Here is a 7,540-nt window from a genome sequence, read left to right as displayed (position 1 = left end):
CTTTAAATACAAGCTGCCCACAGGAAAGTTGCACTTACCTCCCCCCCACCACCTAACCCATCAGAGTCCCAGAGTAAGGGCCAAAGTCAATACAGAGGTGTAGACTAGTATGAAGGGCATGCCTCGATCCAAACAAACAGCAGGTTGATAGAACCAACAGAGCAGTCACCACAAATATACTGTTTGTATATACTTGAATATGTTATTGTCAGTTTGTTAGTTGATAAATTACTACCTATGACCTGTTCACAGGAACTGCATAGTCAGCCCAGCGGCGCTAGCTAGCTGCTGCTGATATCTCATTACTAACATGTCTTTACCGAGCTTACCGACAATTGTGGGGATATTTATGGGATAATAATAGTAAACAGTTGAGAATTGCCCACTATTTCAATTCTCAGATCCCAAAGATTGTTATCGTGTAAGTGAAATGTATTCCATATAAATAAAATCACAATTTTTTATAAAAATAGATACAATTTATTGTGACAATTTAAATAATAATAATAAGTAACATGCGTGACAATAATCAATGAATATTTAGTATAATATAGTATGCAATACAATGGCAATACATTCCACTGGCTAACATAGCAATTGTCAAGACAATGATTTATGATGGGCTTCACAGAGAGAAAGTGAAAGTTTCACACAGAGAAAGCTTCCAGCGAATAGCCATAAAAACTTTAGCTGACAGTTAGAATAATCCTTTCAATGCTGGCTAGACCTCCTAGGTAATTAAGACCTATTCTCATGTGATTTTAAATAAAATAACATTTAAACCAGCTCATTAGTCATTTCCTCGAACCATCTAATAAGAGTTAGATAAGAGTAATAAGAGTAACCTTTTTCTATAAGCAGAATTTTAACTTGCCTAAACAGATATTTTATCTTATTTTAGAGCAAATCAATACACCTGGATAAATATCACGATATGCTAACATGTGATATGTCACATAAAAACATACTTATTCTATTTCCATCTGCAGCATGGAATGGTTATAAATATATACTTCTTAGTTAACTAAGATTTCTAAATATCGAAATCTGACCGTGATTTATCTAGTCATATATCATGCTATTAGAAAACTTTTAATTAATTTAGATTAATTAAATGAAACCAGTATAATTACCAGTTGAGTAGATATTTTCATCAGATTAGTAGGTAGTCTCAGGAACTGAATGTCATGGTTCTCTTTCTCTGTCTCCTGACTTAGCCTGCTTCCAACTGCCTTGCCCCCGACTGCTCACGCTCTTGCTTTCTCTGCATACCTCGCCTTCTCTGCATACCTCTCTCTTCCCTTTGTCTTAACTTTTAAAGGGAAAGATTCTCTGTTCGTCACTAGGTGATAGACCAATAGAAAACTGGGGGTGTGGTTACCTTCCAGATAGCAATTTAAGTATTTGGTCGATAGAGGGCAGTCTCGTCCCACTAAACATTCCTATCCAGGAAAGAGTTAACTTTTCCTGGTGGCTATTTTGACGTCATTTACCTTATCTTTATAGTTGTCTATAACTTAAGTTTTCTGTCAGTTCAAAGAGGTTTTTTTTTTTTTTTTTGTGAATTAAGTTTTATTCAGATTTTCAAGAATAAATTTGCAAATAACAATAAAGGTAAACGTCTCAAGTGTGGTTCAGTGAAACACGCAGGTTTCCAACAACTGGCAGATACAGGTAATAAGGCACATTGTTAGCGATTCTGAGGCGTCGGTAAAGTAATGCAGGGAAACGCGCAGGTTTCCAGGTCGGAACATGTGTAGTTAAGCATTTAATGGCATACCTGTGGTCTGCTGTATCCTGGTCCGGCTGCGCGGCCCGCAAGTCCACCCGGGAAGGGGGGGGGTAGGGGGGGGAGGGGGGGGGGGGGAGAGGAGGGGGGGGAGAAAAAATGGGGGGGGGGATCCCTCAGCGTTTGAGAAAGCGTCCTCCCTTCCCTTTAGGTTGATGTGGTCCTTCGTCTCTGTCAGGGCCAGAATTGTCGAGTTAACTTCTGTCAGTGGTAGCTTTATGTATGACGTGCGCTGTCTTGTCGGTCCTTCCTTGTCACCCCTACCCATCGTCTCGGGTCATGTCCCCTCTGATGTCTACTCAGTCTGTGATAAGCGTCTGGAAGTCGGGTTTCGTCGTGGTCAGTATCCAGTGTGTCCAGGTCGTCATATACAACTGTTCCCTCCCCTCTGCGTGTGAGGTGAGTTCCTCTAGTGCCCTGAGCTCTTCCATGCGCTTAAACCAGGTCGACACAGGTGGTGGGGTCTTTTGTTTCCAGTATAAGGGAATGAGACTCTTGGCTGTATTTAAGATCCTGATCGTTAGGGATTTTTTGTAAGCTGAGCTACGGGTGGAGGTGTGGTGCAGGAGAAAGGCTGCTGGGTCGAAGTGGGGGGGAGTATCAGAAAATTTGGTGATGATCGTGTGGATCGCTGCCCAGTAGGGTCGTATCAGGGGGCACGTCCACCAGATATGGAAGAGAGTGCCTAGGGCTGTCTCACATCTCCAACAGTTGTTGGTGGCGGTTGGATCGTAGGAATGGGTGGCCAGTGGCGTGCGGTACCAGCGAGACAGTACCTTATAGGCCGTTTCTTGTATGCCGCTGGATGTTGAACAGTGAAGGGACAGGGTACAGATCTTTTCCCATTGGGCTGGCGAGAGTGTAATTCCCAGGTCGGTTTCCCATTTACTCATGAAGCTCGGTGGGGGAAGTCTCTTTGCGTCCATGAGGAGGCTGTAGAGTGTGGACAGTCCCCTGGCCAGTGGGCTTGGGTCATGGCAGAGCCTTTCAAAGTCTGTGAGCGGCCTGTGGGCATGGATGTCTTTGGTGACTATTAGTAGGTAAGCGGATAGTTGTTTGTATCTGAACTGCAGCATGAACGTCGGTCTCCCCACGGGCAGCAGGGACTCAAGAGTCCGTATCGTGCCATTGGTGGTAGCGTGGCAGAGTCTAGGTAGTGAGTTTCCTAACAGTTGTTGGAACGGGCCTGCGTCTAGTCCAGGTGGGAAGGCGTCATTATGCGTCAGGGGTAAGAGTGGTGAGATGGGCGTGGTGAGGGAGGAGGGTGTCCCCACTTTGTGCCAAACCATTAAGGTCGCTCTAATTAGCGGGTGTGGGTTAGCCAGCTGTCTGCCCTGGTGGTGATCTAGCCACGGTAGGAGCCCTATTGGTCTGGATATTTGGTCTGACTCTATTTCCTTCCATAACTTGTGGACCTCCGATTTGGACCATTCCAGCACCCTCTGGAGATGGGTTGCCTTGTAATAAACCTGGAAGTCTGGGAGGGCCAGGCCGCCCTTCCGTTTTGGTAATGTGAGAGTGTCGTGTTTGACCCGTGCCTGTAGGTTGTGCCATGTGAATCTGAGTGCCATGGAGCGCAGCGTTGAGAAGTATGCCTCAGGTATGTGAATTGGCAGTGTCTGGAACAAGTAGAGCAGCCTGGGTAGAATGTTCATTTTTAACACTCCAATACGTCCAAACCAGGAAAGGCGAACTTTAGTCCATTCCTCCAAGTCTCTACGTATTGTGGTTAGGAGGGGTTGAAAATTAGCGGTGTATATTTGTGACAGGTCTCTTGGTATGGAGGTGCCTAAGTATCTTATAGTAGTGTCAGACCATTGGAATGGGAGCGTGTGCTTCAGGGCTGCAACTCTATTGGGTGGGATCGAGACATTCAGAACCGAAGATTTGGCGAGGTTAACTTTGAAATTCGATAATTGGCCGTAGAGCTGGAACTCTGCCATAATTGCTGGCATTGATGTTTCAGGCTGAGTGACATAAAACAGCAGATCATCTGCAAAGGCAGCCACTACGTGTCTCGTCTGCCCTATCTGTATCCCTTTTATGGCTAGGTTGTCCCGGACAGAGTTAAGAAAGGGCTCCAGTGCCAGTACAAACAGCAATGGGGACAAGGGGCATCCCTGTCTTGTGCCGTTCCGGATGGGGAACGGGTTCGTGAACAGTCCGTTCACGCATACCCTTGCTGTGGGTTTGGAGTATAGTGCTCGTATCCAGTTCATCATGTGCGGGCCCAGACCTATCTCTTCCAATACCGCCAGCATGTAGCCCCAATCTATGCGGTCGAAGGCCTTCTCCGCGTCTGTGGAGAGCAAGAGGAGGCCCTCCCGACTGTCTTGTGCCCTGTGGATGAGATCTAGTGTCCTGATGGTGTTGTCTCTTGCTTCTCTCTGGGGCGTGAACCCTGCCTGGTCTCTATGTATGAGACCAGGGAGGTAGGTTTGTAGTCTGCGGGCTAGTATTTTTGTGAAGAATTTAAGGTCACAATTTAGTAGGGAGATAGGTCTGTAGCTCGCACAGAGTTCCGGGTTCTTACCTACCTTTGGGATTAGGGAGATGTTGGCCTCTAGAGTCTGTGTGGGTAGGCTGGCTCCGTCACGTAAGGTGTTAAGGGCAGTCAAGAGATGTGGGGATAACACGTCAGCAAATTTTTTATAGTATCTAGTGGGGAGACCGTCAGGACCCGGGCATTTGCCCAATTTCGACTCTTTTATGGCCCAGGCTAACTCGCGAGGTGTGATCGGTTCGTCAAGGGCATTCGTAGCTTCCCTGGGAAGTCGGTTATGTATGCGTGTGCGTAGGTATTGTCTAGTCTCTGGTAAGGCGTCACCTTGGCGTGGTGGCTCCCTGTCGGGGTGTATGGCATAAAGCTCCGCATAATATTCCCGTATAGCCGCCGCCATGTCTCCCGGGAGATGTTTCAGTCGCCCTTCTTTATCACGAATTTTAGGTATGTAAGATTCTGCTCTCTTTTTGGCGATCATACGGGCCAGCAAGGTCCCGCATTTGTTGGCGTGTGTGTGAAAGAAGGCTTTGGTGCGCAGGTGCGCCCTTTGGTGGTAGGCATTCATGATGGATGCCAGTTCCCTGCGTAGTGTCAGTAGCTTGGCACCATCGCTCTGGAGCCGTGTAAGTTTGTGCCTGGCTTCCACCACCTGTATCTCCGTGATTATGGTCGCCAGTCTGGCAGCCTTTGCTTTTTTCAGGGCTGCGCTTTTAGCTATGAAGTAGCCTCGTATCACGCATTTGTGGGCCTCCCACACACAGAGGGGTGTCACATCTGGGGTAACATTGTCAGTGAAGTATTGAGTGAGTGCGGTTCGGGATTCCGTGGCTACTGTTAGGTCGTTAAGTAGGGCTTCGTTCAGTCGCCAGTTGCTGCACGTCGGCTTATAGAGGGGAGACGTTAGCGTCATGGTGAGTGGTGCGTGGTCGGACCATGTCGCTGTCCCAATCGTCACAGACTTAACATCTGTCAGGTAGTAGTGTTGTAGGAAAAAGTAGTCAAGTCTGGAGTACGTCTTGTTTGGATTGGAATAGAAGGTGAAGTCTCTGTCATCAGGGTGTGTCGCTCTCCAACAGTCGGTCAGGCGTTGGTCTCTAAGGGTTTTGTTGATAGTGGTCAACACATGTCTGGGTATCGTCGAGGTGCCCGTAGAGGTGTCTAGGCTCGGTTGTAGGGCCACATTTAGGTCTCCTCCCATGATCAGACAACCCTCCGTAAAGGCCATGATGGCTTTCAGTGATTTAGTCATAAAACGGTGTTGCGCAGTGTTAGGAGCATACAGGTTGGCTAGCGTGTACGTACGGTCAGCTATCGTTCCCTTAACACATATATACCTTCCCCAGTCATCTTTCATGGTTGCTGTGGGTGTGAAATGTAGGGATTTATGAAGGAGGATGGCCGTGCCTTTGGATTTTCCTAAGGGGTTGTTGCTGAGATAGCATTGGGCGAACCGTTTGTCAGTCATTCTAGGTGTCAGACCTTCCTTGAAATGTGTCTCCTGTATGAATACTATGTGGGCTCTTTGGCTGTGAAAGTGGCGGAGCGCCTGTGATCGTTTCTCAGGTTGGTTAAGGCCCTTGGCGTTAATAGAGATAATGTTGATGTCTGCTCTGGTTACCGGTTTCGGGTTCTGCATGACGGAGTACCTGTGGACTACTCTGGGAGGGGTAGTGCGGGCAGATAAATGGTGGGCCTACGGTTTGCAGTACCACTCAGGTGGTGGGTGGGTTCAGGGGAGGAGCGTGTCAGAGGCACAGGGAAAGGGTGTTACCTGGACGGGTGGTCCTTGATGAGGCCCCTTCCCGAGTCTCCACGCGGACACCGCAGCCGGACTTTGAGTGCCTAGGATTAGATACAGAGACAACAAAAAAAATAAAAATAAAATAAACACTATGTAAACAATAAGTAAACAATGAACAATAAAACAACACTATACAAAATAATGGCTCGGGTGTAGGCCGAGGTGGAGTCGTCCCGTCCGTACTAGCGGTTCGGTCGAGTCCCCTTGCCTTTCTACCTGACACCCCGACCAGGTGGGAACGTGGCCTACTGGTTACTGAATGCCTCTCGGATATACCCGGTCTCTCTCCGGGGTCCCGGTTCAGAGAGGGGAGAGGAAAGGATAAAAAAGAGAAAAGAAACAAGGTGTTTCCCCGTGGGGTCACCTACAGCGGTGACAACAAAAAAAAGAAAAACTCCCACGTGGAAGGCCCCTCTGGCTACCCCCTACCCGCCCCGCCCAAAAAATACTCTAGCCCCTAAGTTATCTGTGATCTTGTGAGTGGGGTATCGTAAAGATTATGCATGTCGTGTGGACCAGGCTTCGAGCCTTGTGAGTCGTGTGTGTGTGCGAGCATCATGGCGTGTCTAGTTGGGTGGCGTGTCGTGTTGTGGCCCTGAGCTCTAGCGTCAGGCGTGTGTGTGGTGGTTGTGTTTCCCTCCTGCCTATCCTTCCCCATGGTATATACCCATCCACTTCAATAGAGGGGGAGGTTGGGCCCTCCGACAAAGACCCTATATCACCGTTATTAGTAGTCACAAAATGTGCCGGTGGCACCGAGTCTCCCCGTCTCTGCGGCTCGTGTTTGGTGGTGTGGCAATGTCAATCCCTCTATGGCAACGCAGCCGGTTAAGAGAATGTTCCCCTTCTGAGTGGCAGTCGGGGCATAGCGTGAGCCGCAGAGTCGTCAAATCCCCCGTTTCAGCCCCCCACCCAAAAGTGTAACAAGAGAGGGAGTCCGGCAGTTCAGTGTGGTTTGTGAGATACCTTATGGGAAGCTCCCCAGCGGGTCATTGTTCATAGGCAGGTACCTCAAACTGTGGGTCTCAAAGTCTCTTAGGAGCCGTGGAACTCAGCGGGTGTTGCCGACTGGTCGCGCCGTCTCCAGTCTAGATCTGGTTCTTCTTTGTGGCAGTGGGTCGTCTCGTGCCGGCCTCGGTGGGCCTACGTAGAAGTCCAATGGGTCCGGCCAAGGCATGTTTAAAGGTGGTAGCTGGAGCTCAATGGTGAGATCTTGCAGGTCCTGTTGGTTGCGTACCGGCATAGGACCATTAGGGGTGTGAGCAATTAGGCCGGTCGGGAAAGTCCATCGGTATCTCACCTTCTGAGCCGTCAGGGCTCGAGTGAGGGGTTTCAGGGCCCTGCGGTAGCCCAATGTGGCCGGGCAGAGATCAGGAAATATCTGGATCGGGTGGTCCTCATGGGTAATGGATCCCGCATTACGGGCCGCCTGTAGTATGTCTTCTTT

Source organism: Pelobates fuscus, chromosome 8 (genome assembly GCF_036172605.1).
Source record: "Pelobates fuscus isolate aPelFus1 chromosome 8, aPelFus1.pri, whole genome shotgun sequence".
Taxonomy (NCBI): Eukaryota; Metazoa; Chordata; class Amphibia; order Anura; family Pelobatidae; genus Pelobates; species Pelobates fuscus.
This window is presented reverse-complemented; position numbering follows the sequence as displayed.